General features: G+C 48.1%; 1 protein-coding gene and 1 non-coding gene across 3 annotated transcripts in view; one reads left to right on the top strand and one right to left on the bottom strand.

The window, feature by feature from the left end:
• PCCA (propionyl-CoA carboxylase subunit alpha) overlaps positions 1 to 21,358 on the top strand; it is a 2,021,650-nt gene that overhangs the window by 678,614 nt on the left and 1,321,678 nt on the right. The window lies entirely within an intron of this gene.
• LOC138252460 (U6 spliceosomal RNA) lies at positions 3,506 to 3,612 on the bottom strand. Its single transcript, XR_011195206.1, has one exon. It is a non-coding gene; the product is annotated as a U6 spliceosomal RNA (small nuclear RNA).

Genomic DNA, 21,358 nt, shown 5'->3' with positions numbered 1-21,358 from the left:
GTAATTTGGCCTCATCCAGCGGTTTCAAGCCCTACTCTGGGGCTTTACATGGATGCAGCGGGAAGCATGGGTTTTGGGGCAATCTTGGGCCCTCTGTGGTGCAGGGCGGATTGGCCAACCAAGTGGGTCAGCATGGTTTTGACAAAGAATATAGCCTTTTTGGAACTCTTCCCTATTATTGTTGCAGTCACCATCTGGGCGGAGGATTTTAAGGATAGGTTTGTAATCTTTTGGTCTGATAACATGGCTGTGGTAGAAGCCATTAATAGACAAAGGGCTACATGCCCACTGGTCCTCTGTCTCCTAAAATGTTTAATCTTAACATGTTTACAGCATATTACATTCCGGGCTAAGCATGTACCAGGGATTCATAACAATGCAGCTGATGTCCTGTCTCGCTCATTGATGCAGGACTTTCTGCGATATCACCCTCAGGCGAAGGAGAAGATGACGGAGTTCCCAGAGTCTCTGTGGAAGATTGGTGTCCCGCCCTCCCAGGCTTAGTAGCAACATCTTTAGCAGCGCGTACTAGAAGGGCTTATGAGAACGATTTTTACCAGAACAGGCAGTTCTTGCAGGCTCAACAAATTTGAAGGCTTGTTTTCAGTATCAGCTATATGCGCATTTCTAAAGCATTTGAAAGACATGGGGAGACCTGTTTCTTGTGCAAAAGCTTACCTGGTCGCGATCTGTTTTTTCGCTAGAATTACGAACTTGGAGTCCCCGCTAAACACTCATTATTAGACGGACTCTAGCGGGTTGGGCCAGGGAGTGACAATGTTAGGTCAGACTGTAGACGCCCGAAAACAGCGGTACTGCTGGAGAATATTCTTCGCACTCTCCCAGTAGTGTGCTCTTCGCAGGCAGAGGCAGCACTATTTTCAGCAGCATTCACGGTAGCCTTCTACGGGGCATTCCGCATCAGTGAACTGGTGGGCTCCTCCAGGAGCGATCACGCAGGAGGTTTGCAGTGGGGCGATCTGCTGCTCAGTCCAGAGTTGTTGTCTATAGTCCTGTGCAAGTCTAAAACGGACCAGCTTAAAAGAGGAGTGCGCATTACACTCAGTGCTGCTAGTGGGTCCCCCCTTTTCCCTGTGGAACTGATGAGATCTTCTCTCGTTCCGGCCGCCGACAGGCTCTTCCGCTTTGTTCATCCACGCTAACGGGGAATGTCTTTCTCGCTACCAATTCTTAGAGGTTTTCAAAGCAGCGCTGAGGTCTATGGGGGTGGACCAACAAGGGTACTCCTCGCATTCCTTTAGAATTGGGGCATCTATGTTGGCAGCTAGCGCGGGGCTGCCAGTGTCCAAGGTGAAGTGCATCGGTCGTTGGACATCTAATTGCTATAGGCGGTACATTAGGCCAGAACTAGTTTAAACTAAATTTCCTTGACACAAACGGATTACTGAACTTTGATCTCTTCATGCACTTTTCTTTTCGTTTCAGTTCAGTGTCACCTCATGTAGTATGGGTCTTGGGGGATTCGTTTGTTCGACGTGCGGCCTACAGGGTGCAATAGCTCTGTGAGCCGAATCCGGTGATGGTTCAAGGCGTGGCTTTCCGTTGTTGCGGAGTTGGCGGAATGGGAATCGCCCAACTGCAACAGCTGGTCACATTGGCTAAAAGATTTGAGGGACTCCAGTTCCCGGATCTCATCATTATTCACCTAGGAGGCAATGACTTGGTGCGAATGGGTCGCAAGGCACTGAGAGAAACAATATTTATAGAGATCATGAAATTGGCAAAGCAATACCCAAACGCGGCAATTGCGTGGTCTCATATGGTGCCTCGACGCAAGTGGGGCGCAGGAATCAAATCAAGAACAGTCAATGTCGCAGAAATGACTAAACTATGCCCAGGTCCAGGGCGCTTATGGAACATTCCTCACAAACTCTTAAATGGCCCTAACATGTTTTACAAGGATATGGTGCATTTGTCTGATGCCGGTATCGATCAGTTCATTTCTCACGTGTTTTTTTGCTCGCAGTCTTTTCGCGGGTGGGGAGGACGAAGGAACTTTGGGGCCCTGATCGCCCTCGTGGCGTAAAGTGAGGTATTAAAGTGACCAGAAACAACAGAGTGGTCCCCAAGGCTGGGGCACCAGGAGGACACCAGGGATAGGATCATGAAGTCCTGAGCCAACCTGCGGATGTACACACCAGATTAAGGGGTAAGGGAGCCCAGATCGTTGGGGGGGCCTTGGGGCTCCCGCTCTTGGCCGCCCCGTTACACCCGAGACGGATTGATGTTTGGAGGGGGGCAGAACCCTGAGTGTGAGGACAAGGAACGGTGTAGTCAGGGAAACCACCCCTCCTAGGGATACTGGTGAGGTACGGTTCACTTGTGTGGTCCAATGGTGGTTCAGGACAGGAAGGGATCCTGTCAGAAAAAGATTTATGGTTGCTGATTTGTATCTCATGTTTTGTAAATATTATTGAAGTTTTAAGTGAAGTGATTTATGACTTGATTTAATACAAAAAAATTGTGATAATAAAAAGCTTCTTCCAACAAGTAAGATTGTCGGTCTGCGTATAGCTAGTGGGGGTGTGTGGGCTGTCTGGCGGTCTCCGGATCCTATGAGCTGTTGTAGTTGGTCGACTCTCGCACCACCCATCCCACACCACCGGAAGGAAACCTCACAAATCAATTCAGGCTTAGGTTTACGGAGCAGTTGCAACCTGAAGGCTGCTCGCCGGATAAAGGAGTGCCAAACACCCACCCCACATGTGGGGGCATGCTACTAAAACAGAAGACAAAACAGCGTGAGTGACGACAAGATATAATGATCATTCACAGTGAATGTCATATGTATTACTGCAAATCCGGCCGAATGTACCACTTAAAGCAACTGAAGGACCATCGGCCGATCGTTTTTACTTCTTCTGCAGACATGCCAGCCTCAGCCGCCATTGTAGCTGCCCCTATGCAAAATTAATGTGGTGAGTAGCCTTAGGAGTTCAACCCAGCTGCCTCTATAGGGGCTGTCGATACCACTGAAAATTGATATCTAGACAGGTATTCTTCGTTCTCGTGAATGAACAGTGCTGGGGCGCCCGTGGTTGGGCAAACTGCTAAGTAGGACCCTAAGTGATCGAGGGGACATAATGGGGAGCCCTGCGTAGCCTTTAACTTAATGGTCACCCCTTTTCCCTTCTGGTTGGTTTTGGATCTACGCAACCAAATCGTCAGGCATCCTGATTCAGTGCATACGACAGCAAGCTTCAGCCCTCCAGCGATGTCAGTCTTGGATGTACCCTCCAACTCGCCCACCCGGAATGCACCATAGAAAGCTATTGTAAATGCTGCTGCGAATAGCAACACCTCAAATGGGGAATTGCAGACTTTGTCAATGTAGGATTAGAGGGTGCATAAAGAGGAGGGTGAGAGGGGGAGTCTGCTTTCCTTCCGGGGGCCCTCCGAGCTGGATCAACCCACCAATACCCTTTTTATGACAAAGGAGTTCAATTGAGCATCTTTTTAAAAAATAAAAATAAAAAATTAAGCATTGAGTATGGAATGCTTCACGAATTTGCGTGCCATCCTTGCGCAGGGGCCATGCTAATCTTCTCTGTATCATTCCAGTTCTAGTATATGTGCTGCCGAAGCCAGCACAGGTCCGCACCCTACTGCCCGCGCCACATCCACCAAAAAGGAGGAATCCACAGGGAGGGGTACATAAAAAGGATCCCCACGTAACAGTGTGTATGTTTCTGTGAACATTAGAGACAAAGGGTACCACTTTTGCCGGCAACCTATCTTACTGCAGCCTTGAGAAAAGCACAGAGTGAAAGAAATGTCTTGTTTAAGAATGCAGTGCTGACCTAGGCGAAGAACAGCTAGATAGAGAAAATAAAACAAGACCACAAATGTGGCTAATTTTAAAATAATATAACAAAGCTAAATAAAATATATCTAGGTTAAAGTGCACAATGGCAGGCCTAGTTTGCTAAAATACGTGTATAAAACTATAGCTAAAGATGGCTACACAACACCCTCCCCTTGCTGGTTCAAAAGTGGTTCAAAGCCTAACTTAATATATAAAAGCTTCTAAAATTCATCTTAAAGCATGTATGTTTGTGTGTGTGTGTATATATGTGTGTGTGTATACATATATATATATATATATATATATATATATATATATATATATATATATATGAATGTCAATGATGACTAGTTAAGACACTTGAGCAGGTATGAAAAGGACAATTTCAAATATTAACTGTGGTGTTGAGAAAGCCGAATTTCAAAAGTCAGTCAGTTTTAAAGTCACCAATTGAATCCGGGATAATTGAAGATAAGAAATCCTCCACTTCGGCAGTTGGTAAAATAGGAAGTTACTCGCCAAGGAAAACCAAGGAGCATTCGTGTTCCAAAGCCTGAGCTCCAGCCGAGGCAGCAACATTCCGTGGTGTGCCCAACAGTGAGTTTATAGCTGCATGATCCACAAAGGGTACATCATAAACAGCTTCCTGTAGCAAACGCATCCTCAGCGCGCATGTCTGGTAATAAGCCCCCAGTGAGAACATCAACAGATCAGCGTCCAATGAAAGCAAGCGCTGCGTAGAATGAAAACTTTCAATGCACATTCAAAAGGGCACCAGAGGCACCGTAAGACAGGCTGCACACAATGCAAAACCAATCTGAATGACAGAGACCAGTCACACTCCAATTGCTCCAGGAGTGTTGCTGCAAAGTACTGCATCATGCGGTCACGACACAGCTGCGCTGCTGGAAGCGCTTTTAGTCCTCCTTGTTGTAACAGGACAGCCATTGCGTAGAGAAAGTAGCATTAGCAAAATGCCACCTATGATAGCCAAAGTTATTGGAAATCCCCCGAAAATACTGGAAAATATTGAGTGTATGGCTGAAGGTATTCAGCCACATATAGAGGAAAAGGTGTGAAAGCATTCAGAACCAACAGCCTTAAAGAAATGTGCGATTCCAGTAGTACTGGACGCGTTAAATATCCGACCCACAAGTTCACTAAAGTGTCTCAGAAAGTTAGTGCTTAAAAGGGACTATCCTGTGGATGACCTCACAACCTGAAACGCATAGGTCTTGCGTGCAGATGTAAGTGCCACATGTTTTTGAAACAATAAAGCCTCAAGTCTGCTCAGCTTGTCAAAATTCACATTTGAATTAGCGATATAGGGACAAATCTCAGCTACTTCCCTCTGTCGTGTAGGAGGAAAAAGTACATTCCCCCAGCATGCAACAATTTTGGAGACCGAAACAACATAAACTATTCCGGCTTGCATCCCACAACAGCTCTCACTATTAAGGAGCACATAGCTGCCATTTGAGAGTACCTGGAACGCAGGTCTAATCAAGGGGACCGGGACTCCCTTCAGATAACAATTCAAGTTCGCTGCCGAAGCGTTACACGCCCCATGCAAGGACTGCTGTTTACAAACCATTAAATGGCTGACGGAAGTCTCATCCTTCTAGGCAGATTACTAAGTGCTCTCCTGACTCCATGCAGGTGATTAAGCCAACTACGACCCGTACCTAGTACACTGGCTGTTAAGGATTGCTTCAAACCTTGTTTTTGTCAATCCACAACACTATTTCCCTCAGGATGAAATGGAGACGAGTAATGGAGTTGGACCCCTAACGAAGACATGGCGTCCCTGAATGCCCTTGAGGCGAAAGCATGGCCCTGGTCAGAGTGCAAAGTCGCAACTGAAACTGCATATGTGCCAATAAAGACTTGCACATCTTTAATAACAGTCCGAGCATCAGCTGAGCGCCATGGCCACACCCATAGAAATCTGGAGCAGGAGTCAACAGCGACTAGAATGTATTTGTATGCACTGTTGGGTGTCAAAGGGCCGCAATGGTCCAGGTACACACATTGTAATGGTTTGTTAGAAATTAAGAGGGGTGTCTGCGGTGTGCATTTGACGGTGGACCTCTTAATTTGTTGGCAGATATCACAACAAAGGACATACTGCTTGGTCTGTTTGTATAGTCCTGGCCATCAATAACGAGCTTGCATAATGATATTGTAGCCACCAGACCAGCATGGGCAGAAGCAACTCCCTTATGCGCTGCTTTGATCAACTCTGTCTTCATCTTTGTTGGGAATCTCGCGATTACCCACACCTGGTATTATAGCTATGGCGAACAACAGGTCTGCCATCCGGTAGGAATATTTAGCAGGATATGCTTTTGGTAAGGGCGTACCTTCAGCTGTGGCTGTCAGGGCAGCCCATATTTCATCGTCCGGTTTCGTCCTAGAATGAGTTACTGCAGCAACAGAAACCGTAGCTACTGCTGATTTGGCTGCTTCATCAGCCAGTGTATTCCCAGCAATGTGTATTCCAATGCCCTGGTGTCCAAGTGTGTGTACAACATGGACATTTGGTAGCGTTTCCTTCAGATCTGCTACTTTACCCCACAGAAGTCTGTATTTGATGGTGTTACCTTTGGAATCTCTGAACCCATTTTGGCACCAATAATGCAGATATTCATTGAAGGACTGGACACAATAGTATGAATGACAGACAATCAGTGTTAGCTGGTCAGGGTCCGTATGTTCCAGTGCCATCACCAGAGCCTTTAGCTCTGCTAGTTGTGCAGTGTAATCCCCTAGGGTTTGCATATAGGTGGATAGAATTTACTATCTTCCATAGAGCCACTTACGACTGCGCATGCAGTGGAGTATTGATGCTTTGTGCCTATAGCAGGTTGTGCTGAGCCATTGGTGTACAGGACTCTTTCATATTGATGTTGTGCAGTATTGAAGTTACATGAGCCACGAACAGTCCTGGGCTGTTCTTGTACCCCTGCGGTAAACAACAGAATTTCTTCTGGGAGCCTAGTGCACTGAAACTTGTTAGGTCTCAAAACTCTGCTGCTACATTTTGGCAAAAGAAGCCATTGGAAATATTTCATTGAGTATTGCGGTTGAGGTTGGGTTTGACTCTTAATTGGAATTACATGATAGGGGGAATCTTTATACCACCCTCCATGGTTGCGATATAACGTGGGTGCCTGCACCAATGCCCAATCTATGGTGTAGGATTCTACAAACTTGTCAGGAACAAGAAGCTAGAAAGGTTTGATAATCTCTTCCCTGTATGGGCAAGTATGGACAAATTCAAGTGGCCAATCCTTTTTGGCCAGTAAAATAACATAAATGTTGATGATGCGGTCCCAAAAGATTGCGTCTATTGTTGTGTCAGTGTCTCCTTCTAACTGTATTGTTACTTTGTACACCCTGTCAGGCGTGGAGACACACATGTCTGCAGGTTCGACTTGTAATAAGTCATCAGTTGCTTTCACCTCCAGATGATCTTAAAGATTCTGGCAAACTATTGTGACCTCTGCTGCACTGTCTAGCAGAGCTAGTGCCCACATCTTGTTCTTCAATAGAGCCCTCTTCTTGAGTGGCATGACGAATTGCAACTGCTGCCACTTTTTTCTTTTAAATTGGGGTTTTTGTTGGGGAACTTTATCTTCTTTTTTAACAGAAATTTCTGTTGAGCGTTGTGATTCCTGTCTTGGTTTCACATACTCAGTTCTCCGCTCTGACCACCCACCTCTCTCACTGTGCTTTCCAATGAGTCCTGAAAGGCACAAGATTGGCGTGTATCAGTATATTGATATCTGTCAGGCGTTTTTATATTATCTATATTTCTGAGAGTATATCTATTTTGAGGGATCTCCAAATGCAGAGATTCTCCCCTTTCTTTTTTTAGGTGTTTGTAGTTTTTTATCCCATTGTTTTTTAGAACCCTCAGGAGCTTGTTTGGTAGAATCTTTATTAGATTTACCCTGAAACTGTGGTTTCATGAGTCTGGCCCCCAGACTATCGCTACCAATGCTAGAATAGGTCTCAGCGATAATCTTTGGCAGCTCACGTTCTTGATCCTGTACAGGAACATCCTGGAGCCGCATAAGTAGTGCTAGTGCAACTGCTTCCCCTCTAAGGTTACTTAATACAATTGAAGATACAGTGGCAAAATTGCCCATAAGTTACATCCCCAAGTCCAGTGCTGGGGCAGCCCCGTACTCATCTTGAATTTGTTTTAACACTTCCAGAAGATTGGCAAGTGTCTGTGTACCATGTGCGGTAGTATAGAGTGTGGCAAATTCTGTACCCCAAGTATTGCAGTTATTCACTGTGGGAACCATCCCCAATGGCAAGCACATAGCTAATAGTCTATGCTTATCCTGAGGGTCCCATATGGGGGGAAAATACTGCTTCCAGTGCATTTATTTTTTTAGCTAACCAAAACAGAATCTCTTCCCGTTTGGCGGGTACCTTAAACATGATTGAATGTACAGTCGCAGGATTAATGCCCGGTGATGCTACATGTGGTTGCACCAGGGCAGCACGTGCCGAGTTTGTATTTAATGTTTTCTTTACAATCTGTACTAATAGTCTGGATATTTCCGTAAGCTCCAGCGGCGAACCTAAGCTACCATCAAGGTTGCTGCATCAGGGTGCGTTGTATATGTGGCCAGTAAAGGCCAGGTAGGGCCATCATTACTAGATGAACCTAGCCTAACATGTAGGATTGTATGTGGTAGGGCGCCATCAAGCCAATTATTATGGTCTTGATAAGATAGAGGTATCTCTAAATATGTATAAGCTCTATATTGGGCAGGTGTATTTGCAGGTGTATAGTGGTGAAATGTGTTTGTGTTCCCGTCAACTGTTGGAAATGTGACCCAAGAATAGAACATTTCTGTTCTGTAGGCTGTATGAACTTCAAAAACAAATGTAACTGGACCCCCACCCCCTACCCCGGGCTCTTAGTGCACATTTATTGGCACATGGCCTAAGGGGAAGTCACATATTGACTGCAATTGCTACCTGCTATGGGTTTGCCATGGTGAATGGTAAATTTTGTTCAGAGATAAGCACACCAAATGGGGATTATCCTTTTAGGGTTCAAGCTAGAACAACCTACAGCATTAGTTAGGTACTCCCTACTTAGCTGAGGAGGAAACAATTCCTCAATATCACGGACGTCTCCGTATATAGCACTGAGGTGTCCTTGCATGTAGTGAGACAGAGATACTCAGGAGGACCCCAAAAATTAGTGCCTGACCAAACATTGGCGGAGCCATGTCGCGTAGGTTCTCATTATTCTAATGAGATTACTGGATTCGGGCGGCAGGATCACTTGTACTGCGGGGACTGAGTCTGATCACGCACCATGTGACACCTGTTGGCCTAATCTGCGTTTGTTCTGACTGGGCAGGGGGCACGCACCAAGGCATAGCGCGCCACAGGACAGGTGCGAGCTGGATTGGACTGGTTTCAGCCGGCGGCCCAACTGTGGCCGCCACGCAAATTTGTTAAAATCGCGCTCACCCCGAGGGGTGAGCCGATTGGCTGAAGGGGGTGTGATGGGGGCTCCTAGGCGACCGGCAGGGGCAGCCCGAACTTATTTAAAAGGGGGACTCAAGTCCCTTGAGGGTCAGGTTGTTTTCTTGACCCTGGGCTGCCCCTGACGATCGACACACACCTCCAGAGGACTGGAAGAACATAACCTTCCTTGAGTTATTTCCTATAGTGGTGGCACTACACATATGGGTAGACCAACTTCGCAATCAATCTGTTTTTTTTTGGTCTGACAACATGGCAGTGGTCCAAAGTATTAATTTTCAACATGCTAAGTGCCGAAGGGTGTTAAGACTGTTGAAGGAGATGGTGTTGATCTGTCTGCAGAATAACATTCTTTTTCAGGCAAAACATGTACCAGGTATTTTTAATAACGCAGCTGATGCATTGTCTCGTTTCAAGTTACAGGATTTTCGGCAGTTCCACCCAGGGGCCAAGTTGGATCCCACATATTTCCCGGGACAGCTGTGGAATCTTGGAACTCACCCTGGGCGGATCTAGTGGCAGCCAGCCTAGCACAATAAACAAGAAGGGCATATGAGAAAGCATTTAATAGATACTTAAATCACACATCTGCTGACCCCTTGGTGCAGCCTGGTTCCTTGAGTAGTTGGTTGGGTTTTCTTGAGCTTTTGCGAGGGCAGGGGAAATCTGCTGCGAGTGCCAGGAGTGTAGCCTTTTTTACCAAACTAGTGGGTCTCGATCTTTTCTTATCAGACAGCCACTTAAGGGATGGGAAAGGTTGGAAGGGTTGTTCCCGGACCAGCGGCACCCCATTGACATGGACAAGCTAGAAAAGATCTTGGGGGCCCTGACTGGGATCTGTGAATCAGATTTTGAGGCCACTCTATTCTCAGCAGCTTTCGCGCTTGCCTTTTATGGAGCTTTTCGAGTCTCAGAACTTGTGGCCATGTCTAAGCAGGACATTCACAGCGGAATTTTGGTGACTCATGTTTTCTGGAAAGGGGAGGATTTGGTAATTACTATACAACGGTCCAAGACAGACCAGGCAGGAAGGGACGAATAGTTAGTACTGGGGAGGACTGGTGACTTCAGTGGTTGCCCAGTATGTGCAGTTCAAAAGTACTTGCAGATTCGTCACCAGGTTTCTTCCACCTCTTTATTGGTCCAGGCATCTAGGGTCCCACTTACTAGGTATCGGTATCAGTTTTCCCAAGTATTGCGGAAAGCCTTGCTGGCAATTGGCCGCATGGCAAATTTAGTTCCCATTCCTTTAGGATAGGGGCAGCAACATCAGCAGCGGGGGCAGGGCTCAATACCAAGATGGTCAAAGGAATTGGGAGGTGGAAGTCAGATTGCTATAAGCGCTATGTACGCCTCCATATGATCTAGGAACACCTTTTGACACACGTCAATGACCACATATGTAATGGTTTTTCCTTTCTGTTCTCAGGACCTCTCAGTTTACCATTGGGCACATGGCTTCCGCCAGTGTTTTGATTATTGGACAGTCCTTTGTGCGTCGGCCGCAGCCATTCTTCAACCTGTATCGCAGTCGAGACGCAGGTCTCCGGTTTCTTTGGATAGTGAGAGGGGGTCTGCGCCTTGATGGTCTTCGCCAGCTCATCGAGGAGGTTCTGTGACGGCGGCTGCTGCCGCCGGCGCTCATCATCCTTCATGTGGGAGGCAATGATATGACAACAATCAGGAGGAGATCAGTTTTTGAGGACTTGATGGTGGAGATCTCCTTGTTAGCAAAACGGTGTCCAGGGGCGTCATAGCATGGTGTCCCATATCATTCCTAGGTGGATTTGGAGGTCAAGGCGCTCAACAAAGGCCCTTAATGAATCAGCCAGGTGGCTGAACAGCAAGGTCACCGCAGGGATCGTACCAAGGGAGTCGGAGGCGGAATCGCCATCGTCCACAAGAACACCATCAGGGTCAAGACCTGTACCGACGACACCCTCAGCACCGCCGAACACCTGCACTTCCAGATCCACACCAACCCCAACACCACCCTCAGAGGAACTCTCATCTACAGACCCCCGGACCACGGCCTCAAGTCAACTCCATCACTGACCTCGTCAGCAGGCACGCCCTAGCCTCCGCCGACTACGTCTTCCTCGGCGACCTGAACTTTCACCTGGAGAATATCAACGACCTCAACTCCACCACCCTAATCGACAGCCTTGGCACTCTCGGACAGCTCGTCACTACTCCAGCACACTCTGCTGGCCACACACTGGACCCCGTCTTCTCCGCTAGCCCCCATGTCACCTTCAGCCACACCACCGAACTCCCATGGACCGACCACCGATGCATCCATTTCACCTTCCAGAAACCCACCACCACACCCAGCAGATCCCCCGCCGCAACTGGAGCAAAATCAGCCAAGACCAGCTGAACACCAGCCTCGCCCGAAAACCACCCACCAATCCCGACCTCGCAGCCTACAACACCCTTGCCCCGCTCAATAAACCCTGCATAAGAGGTCCCAACAAGGGAGCCATCTGGTTCACCTCGGACCTTCGAGCATCCAAGCAAACTTGCTGGAAACTGGAGAGATAGTGGCTCCTCGAACAGACACCGAACAACCATGCCGCCTTCAAGAACGCCATCCACAATCACCATCACCTCATCAGATCTGCCAAGAAAACCTCCTTCAAAGACCGCCTGAACAACAACGCACACAACAGCAAGGAGCTCTTCAACATCGTGAATGAACTCTCCAACCCCAGCTCCAGCACAAACATCCCACCTTCACAAGACCTGTGCAACTCCCTCGCCGCCTTCTTCCACCACAAGATCACAGACATCCATGACAGCTTCAACAGCCAGACCACCCCGCCAATCACCGATTCCTCAGACTCTCCTCCCACCTTCAACTACAACCCCCTGCTCGTCTGGGCCAACGTGAACGAAGATGACACAATCAAAACCATGAGCACCATCCACTCTGGATCTCCGTCAGACCCATGCCTGTACCACGTCTTTAACAAAGCAAGCGCCACCATCGCACCCCACCTCCGCAAATTCATCAACATCTCCTTCGAGACCGCAACCTACCCCAAGAGCTGGAAGCATGCTGAGATCAAACCCCTACTCAAGAAAGCCACAGCGGACTTGAGAGACCTCAAGAACTTCCGCCCCATCTCTGTGCTCCTATTCCCGGCCAAGGTCATCGAGAAGATCGTCAACAGACAACTGACCCACTACTTCGAAGAAAACAACATCCTGGACCCATCCCAGTCAGGGTTCTGCAGCAACCACAGTACCGAAACTGCCCTCATCGCGCGACCGACGACATCAGGGCCCTGCTTGACAACGGCGAAACCGCGGCCCTCATCCTCTTGGACCTCTCGGCTGCCTTCGACACCGTCGCATCCTACGCACACGCCTCCACAATGCAGGGATCCGGGACAAAGCTCTAGAGTGGACCACCTCCTTCCTCTCCAGCAGAACCCAGAGCGTTCGCCTCCCTCCTTTCTGTTCCGAAGCCTCCAAGATCATCTGCGGCGTTCCCCAAGGTTCGTCCCTCAGCCCTACACTATTCAACGTCTTCCTGGTCTGCGTTGCCCGGATTCACAACCCTTGCTTAGGGTTGGCTCTAGCATGGTTGGATTGGGGGACAGTTTTCATGCTGGACCGCGCCCCCTCTATCTTGAGGGGACAGGTGAGTCTCGCCTTGTGAAGCGTAATTGGTTTTGTGGGGGAACACGGCCCCCAGTTTACAGACGATGCTACTGGTGCCTGGTCAACCATGACTCCTTTTAAAGAATCTAAACTATTTGAGATGCATATTGTAAATAAAAATGGAAATTTAAGGATGAAAGGAAATACTGTAAATATGATGATGTTTTTTATGTCGTGTTTATGTGGTTGTGAATAAATACGACTTGAGAATTGTTATATTCTCTATCGCAGGAAGGTTTCAGTCCACTTTGTTTACTGTGAACATTAAGTACGCTCCTCCAAGGAGTGGATCATAGAGGGAAACCAGTGTGAACTATTTGGCTATTTGGTTTGCGGCATCGATGCGGTCCCCCACCTGTGGGCAGGGGGCGTGCACCAAGTCATAGCGCACCCCCAGGACAGGTGTGGGCCGGATCAGACCAGTTTCAGCCGGCGGCCCAACTGTGGCCACCGCGCACATGTTTTAAAACCACGCTCACCCCGAGGGGTGAGCCGATTGGCTGAAGGGGGTGTGGTGGGGGTTCCTAGGCGACCGGCAGGGGCAGCCCAAACTTGTTTAAAATGGGGACTCAAGTCCCTCGATGGTCAGGTTGTTTTCTTGACCCTGGGCTGCCCCCGACGATCAACGCACACCTCCAGAGGACTGGAGGAATTCTTTCCCACCCACCCATCCCCAAAGAATAGCAGGATTAGGAAGACCTTAGGAGGGAAGGAGTCATGTTTGTTAACAAAGCAGGTGGATAACCTTGGAGCAAGAATACTAGTGCAGGCGAACTCAAGACAGTATCAGAAGCTTTTTGGCTCAAACCAGGGTGGCGGTGCTGTGGGTGTAGGAAAGGGGTTCGGGACGAAAGCTACCACTAATGTCCATAGCTCCCCCCACGGCACTCCATTACATGGCTCAGGAATTTTTGAATTTGGGGGGATGAGACTGCTCCATGGGACGAAGGTATGGCCCGGTTGCCCAGTATCATCTCCATCGGGTGCCAGAGGGGATCCCTTGCTTAGGGTTGGCATGGTTGGATTGGAGGACAGTTTTCATGCTGGCCCGCGCCACCTTTATCTTGAGGGGACAGGTGAGTCTCGCCTTTTGAAGCGTAATTGGTTTTGGGGGGGGGGAACACGGCCCCCAGTTTACAGACGAAGCCGCAGGTGCCTGGTGGGTGCACAACCGTGACTCCTTTCAAAGAACCTAAACAATTTGAGATGCATATTGTAAATAAATATGGAAATTTAAGTATGAAAGGAAATACTGTAAATATGATGATTTTTTTATGTTGTGTTTATGTGGTTGTGAATAAGTACGGCCTGAGAATTGTTATATTCTCTATCGCAGGATGGTTTCAGTCTGCTGTGTTTACTGTGAACATTAAGTACGCTCCTCCAAGGAGTGGATCATAGAGGGAAACCAGTGTGAACTATTTGGCTATTTGGTTTGAGGTATCGATGCAGCCCCCCACCTGTAACTAGCAGTGCCCCATCTCCACCCAAAAGCAGGGATGATTGGGGCAACCGGGCGCATGACAGACATGACTCCTCACGGAAATTGTGGTCACTCAGACCTCATCCATTTCTCTCAGTAACATTAGTCTCACGTATGCAAGGACAATCAGAGGCAGAGTTAAGTTCAATAAGGCCTCCCCATCCTTCTCTTTGACTTCGATCTCCCTTTTAGCTGTAATGAGGGAAAAAATTTCAACAAAGTCTCCTTTCCAAATCTTTTATTTTACCTCTGGCCCAACATGAGCTGTGAGCTTACCTGGTTGGGATAATAGCATGTCTTGCCTGGCTCCTGCTGCAACACCCCCAGATGTATTATTGTTGCTCTCAGTGATCTTACCTTTGTCTATGCTGTTGGGGGTAAAAGGCTGCACGCCCGGTGACGGGGTGACACTCAGACCTGCAGCCCCAGAAGGCACTGATGTAGCACTGCGCACTGCCACAATTGCCTCAACCTGGTGTTTGAGTTCTGCCACTGAGTTCTTTAGAGTGTCATTTGTGGCCCATTGAATAGTAGGTGGAGCAGGGGTAGATGGGGAATCAATGTTAGCCAACAGCTGGGCCACCACCAATAGTGCTTGCGTGGTCACATCCTGTGTAGGTACCTGGGCAGTGGAACTGCCCTGCCCTTGCAATGCCGGGGAAGGGACAATTGGAGTTGCAGCCTGAACTGGTGCTGCAGTCTGGACTACTGGCATTACAGGTGGTACAGTCAAGGTTGACAGTGACTTCCGAATGTCTGTTAGGATTGCCCAGACTCCTAAATCGGGTGTAGGTACTCCTCTTTGCTCCACTGTGGGAGCCTCTGCAGTGGCGCATAAAGATACTGCTAATGTATCCGCCATAGGGGACTGCGCATGAAGGGGAGTTGATGTCAGGGCGGCAGATGGCTGCTGTGTGTTTGAAACCTGCCTCTTACTTCTGTGCTTAACAGGGGGGAATGCCGCACAAGGGGGGACATGTGAGCGCCTAGGGCAGTCACTCTCTGCACAATTGTTTTCTCCGTCGGATGCGGAGTTCCCGCTGTCCGAATCCCCATTGCCCAAATTGGCCAACACTAATTTCAGCAGCTGTGACATTTCAGGGTCTTACCCACCTTAGTGCGGTTAGAAGCCATGATCCTTAAATTGCAAACAAAATTGCCACAATACTGTATAACGTATACTTTGTAACTTTGTAAATGCGCAAAGTTAAATTACAACACAGTATTACTAGAGTCCCAATATAAATGACTTTTCTACCCTTAAGCAAAATACTAGCCCAGAACCCATCTCCATGTCTTAAAATGGCCAAGCCAAGATGCTTGTGAGTCATAACCTCACTTGCATAAACTTTCAAAATTGACTGCCTAAAATGGAAAAAACGTCCTCCTGCTTGAGTGTCCATATCGTCCTCAGACACCCATAGTTTGCGGTTAAATCTGGCTAGCCATTGCTAAAGGCTCTGTCCTGACCTAAACCCCCCCACCACCACCCTGCACCTTTACCCCTGTTTTGCCCATTGGACATTCTGGGCTGAGACTCTTAAGTTGGAAGCATTGGCCCCCTGTCCTGTGTCCCCCAAAACTGTTAACCTCTTTTGTGTCCACTGGGGACAAAATTGCTCATGCAAGTCCTCAAATGGTAACGCTGCAAAATATAATGTTCCCCGGACCTGTCAAGTCCAGAGGGCCTCCAGGGGCAGGCAAAGAGGCCGGTCTCTTCAAACTGCTGTGCTTTATAGCCCCCAGTTCACCGCTCTGCACACACCTGTGATGAAGTTCTTGCTGTGCCCCACAAGTCATTAGCACTAGGCAATAAACCCTGCACTGGGTGAGAGCACGGGAAGATGGAAGTTCCTCATCAATACATGCCCTGCGTTGACTAGTCCGGTAACACAGGGATTCCCCATATTCACCCAGCCTAATGGTGCCATCCTCCATGTTATTTGGATTAAGGAAGCTGATGAAACTAATTTTCTTTTTTAAATAAGCCAACTGCGATTTGTCTGATGCCAAACTACCATCCTACCACCTGTCACTCAATTCATTGTTGGCAAAAATAAACAAAAGCTCCTTAGTATTGCAACTCTTAAAATGTATTGTGGTATACAGTCTTCTACAAGTCCACAAATCCATCAAATTTTGGTTAGGATGCTGCCCAGAAGCAGCTTCTACCAACATTAGATGATAAACCTGCATATTTTGCTGTTCCCTTAGGTGGGGGGCCGTGCTAAGACCTCCACCCAATTACCAACTAATTACACTGGTTCCCAATCTGACATCCTTTTCCCTGAAGGATTGTACTTATTTTCTGTCACCCCCTCCCCCACCCTTCCAGTAGACAAAGCAGACTGGAAAACCTTCCTGCGTTAGAGAATATAATAATTCTCAGGCTGTATTTATTTACAACCACATAAACACGACATAAGAGAATATTATCACATTTTTCAGTATTTTTCTTTTTGCATCCTTATTTACAATATTGATCTCAAATCACTTATTGGGGAAAATCTCGTACACAATTTCAATTCTTAAAGGAGTCATAGTTTGTAAGGAAATGCCTCCTTGGCATGGTTACCCCCTGACTTTTTGCCTTTTGTTGATGCCAGTTATTATTGAAAGTGTGCTGGGACCCTGTTAACCAGGTCCCAGCACAGGTGTCCTTTCCCTAAACTGTACATTTGTTCCCAAAGTTGGCACAGCCCTGTCACCCAGATAAGCCCCTTGTAAATGGTACCCCTGGTACCAAGGGCCCTGATGCCAGGGAAGGTCTCTAAGGGCTGCAGCATGTCTTATGCCGCCCTGGAGACCCCTTACTCAGCACATGCACACTGCCTCACAGCTTGTGTGTGCTGGTGGGGTTGAAAATGACCAAGTCGACATGGCACTCCCCTCAGAGTGCCATGCCCACCTGACACTGCCTGTGGCATAGGTAAGTCACCCCTCTAGCAGGCCACAGCCCTAAGGCAGGGTGCACTATACCACAGGTGAGGGCATATGTGCAAGAGCACTATGCCCTTACAGTGTCTAAGCAAAATCTTAGACATTGTAAGTGCAGGGTAGCCATAAAGTGTATATGGTCTGGGAGTTTGTCAAGCACAAACTCCACAGTTCCATAGAACTCGGAGACCACCAGCAGGTCCTCCCCCAACACCGGCCATACACAGTCCGACAAATTTGTCTTTTGTTGGAAGAAGGTTTTTATTTAACTTTCTCATTGCAAAATTAATAACACACATTTCTAGTTATAAATCCCTTCAAGAGACATTCAAAGGATATTTACAAATCTTAACTGTCTTCGTTCCATTGATTATGTAACCATAAATCATATTGACAGGATCCCTTCCTGTCCTGAACCTCCCTTGGACCACACAGGTGAACTGTCCACCACCGGTATCCGGGGGGGGGGGGGGGCTCCCCTGACTTCACCGTTCCTTGCCCACACGCTCAGGGTTCCGCCCCCTCTCCAAACACCAGTCTGCCAAGGTGTGTAACGGGGTGGCCAGGGGCAGGAGCCCCGTGCCCACCCCAGCGATCTGGGCTCCCTAACCCTTAATCTGGTGTGTACATCCGCAGATTGGTCCAGGACTTCAGGATCCTATCTCGGGTGTTATCCCGGGGCCCCAGCCTTGGGGACCCAGTTGGTCCAGGGCTTCAGGTTACTTTAGTACCTCTTCTCCCGCCACAAGGGCGACCAGGGCCCCAAAGGTCCTTCGCCCTCCCCACCAGAAAACAGACTGTGAGAGAAGAACCACATGTCGGAGATAAATTGGTCTGTACCTGCATCTGACAAGTGCACCATATCCCTGTGAAACATCCCCGGGCCCTTCAAAAGTTTGTGTGGAATGTTCCATAATCGCCCAGGCCCTGGGCATAACTTGGCCATCTCTGTGTTGAGCCTCCTTACCGACACGTTGAGAGTTCTTGATTTAATGCCAGGGCCCCATTTCCGATTGGGCACCATATGGGACCAAGCTATGGCTGCTTTCGGGAATTGTTTAGACAACTTGGTGATCTCTAGAAAGATTGTTTCTCTGAGTGTCTTCCTGCCCATGCGCACCAAGTCATTACCTCCAAGGTGGATAATAAGATCCGGGAACTGGAGTCCCTTGTATCCTTTTGCCTATGCGACAAGTTGCTGCAGCTGTGAGATTCCAATTCCGCCAATCCCACACCACCGAAAGGCCACGTCTTGGCTTGCTGCCGGATTAGGCTCACGGAGCTGATGCAACCTGTAAGCCGCCCGCCGAACAAACGAATGCCCCAAGACCCACACCACACGAGGCGCCATTGAACTGTAAATGAAAGAAGAGTGTGTGAGAAAACGTCATGTCCAAATCGTGGTTTTTCATGAATGTACACTGATCATATCAACTGAGGTCTAATGTAACGCTTGTAGCAATCCGATGACCACCTCCCGATGGATTTCACATCTGCTACAGACAACCCAGCTGCTACTGGGGCTGCACCGATTCTAAATGAATGGGGCGAATAACCCCGTGGGTCAACCCCAGCTGTCTTCAGAGTAACTTTCAATACCACCGAGAATTGGTAGCGTGAGAGGCACTCCCCATTCGCAGGCAGAAAAAGTGCGGGAGACACTGTGACTGGGTGAGACGCTAAGTAAGCTTTTAAGTGCCTCACTGGGCATACCTGGGACCCCAGGGCTGTGTTAAGTTTAATGTGAGTGCCCCTACAAAGCTGATCCATCTTGGACTTACGCAGTTGTATAAATACAGACTCTGAACTGAGAATCACCCCATCCATTTGGAGTCCTCCTAAATGGTCCCCCTTAGAGGCGCCTACCAGTTTTCTAATGCGAAATGCGCTGTAAAATGCAACTGAGAAGGTGGCTGTGAATAATGTAGTCTCAAAAGGAGAAGTCGTCACTGAGGGGATAGTACCCAATAGTTTCTCTAGTAAGGGTGCTGTTATAGGATGCCTGGGATCTGATTTGGGACCCTCCACTCTAGCCCACCCCATGACAGCCCTTTTTATCACAAAGGTATTTAGCTGGGACTCTTGATTGCGGAGATGGGCGATGTAGGAAGTTGGCTCTGTATGCACAATTTCAAAGTAAGGAATAATATGCACAGAGTCCAAGGGTTCCCCTTAGAGGTAAGATAGTGGCAAAAAGAGATAATTCTAATGCTCTATTTTGTGGTAGTGTGGTCGAGCAGGAGGCTTATCAAAGGAGTAGTGTTAAGCATTGGTTGTACACACACAGGCAATAAATGAGGAACACACACTCAGAGACAATTCCAGGCCAACAGGGTTTTGTATAGAAAAATATATTTTCTTAGTTTATTTTAAGAACCACAGGTTCAAGGTTTACATGTAATACTTCAAATGAAAGGTATTGCAGGTAGGTACTTTAGGAACTTTGAATTAGCAAAATAGCATGTACAGTTGTCACATAAATCACATATAGCTATTTTAAAAGTAGACAGTGCAATTTTCAACAGTTCCTGGGGGGAGTAAGAGTTTGTTAGTTTTTGCAGGTAAGTAAACCACCTACGGGGTTCAAGTTTGGGTCCAAGGTAGCCCACCGTTGGGGGTTCAGAGCAACCCCAAAGTTACCACACCAGCAGCTCAGGGCCGGTCAGGTGCAGAGGTCAAAGTGGTGCCCAAAACGCATAAGCTTCAATGGAGGAGGGGGTGCCCCGGTTCCTGTCTGCCAGCAGGTAAGTACCCGCGTCTTCAGAGGGCAGACCAGGGGGGTTTTGAAGGACACCGGGGGGGACACCAGTCCACACAGAAAGTACACCTTCAGCGGCGCGGGGGCGGCCGGGTGCAGTGTGTAAACAAGCTTCAGGTTTGTAATAGAAAGCAATGGGAGACCAAGGGGTCTCTTCAGCGATGCAGGCAAAGGGGGGGGGGGCTCCTTGGGGTAGCCACCACCTGGGCAAGGGAGAGGGCCACCTGGGGGTCGCTCCTGCACTGGAGGTCGGATCCTTCAGGTCCTGGGGGCTGCGGGTGCAGTGTCCCTACCAGGCATCGGGTTCACAATGTGTATCTCCTAATTATATGGGCCACATATGTTTCCTAAGTCATACAAGTGTACAGATTACTGAAAACCAGAGAGTATCATGGAGAAGTAACCAGTCACTTACATCAGTATGGAACCAATAATTCCTAACTGTCGCCCGTCCTAAATTAGAGAACGAGCTTCATAGGAACACATAGACCAGTGGTCCAGCGCAAATAAAGTTTGTAAATGCTGCCGAGGCCAGACTGGAACCTACCCGGGTCCGTGGTTCCTGTAAAGTGACTTTGTGGCCCATATAATTAGGAGATACACATAGTCATCTAGGTCCTGATGAAGCATCACTGGATCCGTATGGACCACCAGGATGCGAAACATGTTGACCCATGATAGGGTTGGTTTTGGAGAATCCCCAATCCCTCCCTTTGCGACTTCTACTATAGAGTGATTGATCATTATCTCTGTTTCACTCTTACGACTATATTTTTTAACCTTGGTCCTGACCGTCCATCTGGTCTAATAAACATATTGACCCAGTGGCGGTTTTGAGAGCCAATTTTAACCACATTTCTTTCGATCTCCTCTGCCACTCATTCACCTTTGGGGTCACGGCACCATCATTAAAAAAGATCTCCGGCAAAGAGCCCCCCCCACCAGGGGTGGTGCCCGTCAGACATTGCAGTGCCGGTCTGACGAGGAGCAGTTCCGATGATGAAGCATGACATCCTATGGATGTGTGAGGTTTCTTGCTCCTAGAATTTAGGACCCCCGCCATTAGTTTCCTCTCTTTCTAGTTGGAACAGTGTATCATATATTTTCTGACGTTTCCATTGGGAGGATATACACTGGACCACAATTCCTCCTGATCCCCTTTTTT

The sequence above is a fragment of the Pleurodeles waltl genome, chromosome 8 (genome assembly GCF_031143425.1).
Source record: "Pleurodeles waltl isolate 20211129_DDA chromosome 8, aPleWal1.hap1.20221129, whole genome shotgun sequence".
Taxonomy (NCBI): Eukaryota; Metazoa; Chordata; class Amphibia; order Caudata; family Salamandridae; genus Pleurodeles; species Pleurodeles waltl.
The sequence above is the reverse complement of the archived record's forward strand: the minus strand, read 5'-3'. Positions and strand labels throughout refer to the sequence as shown.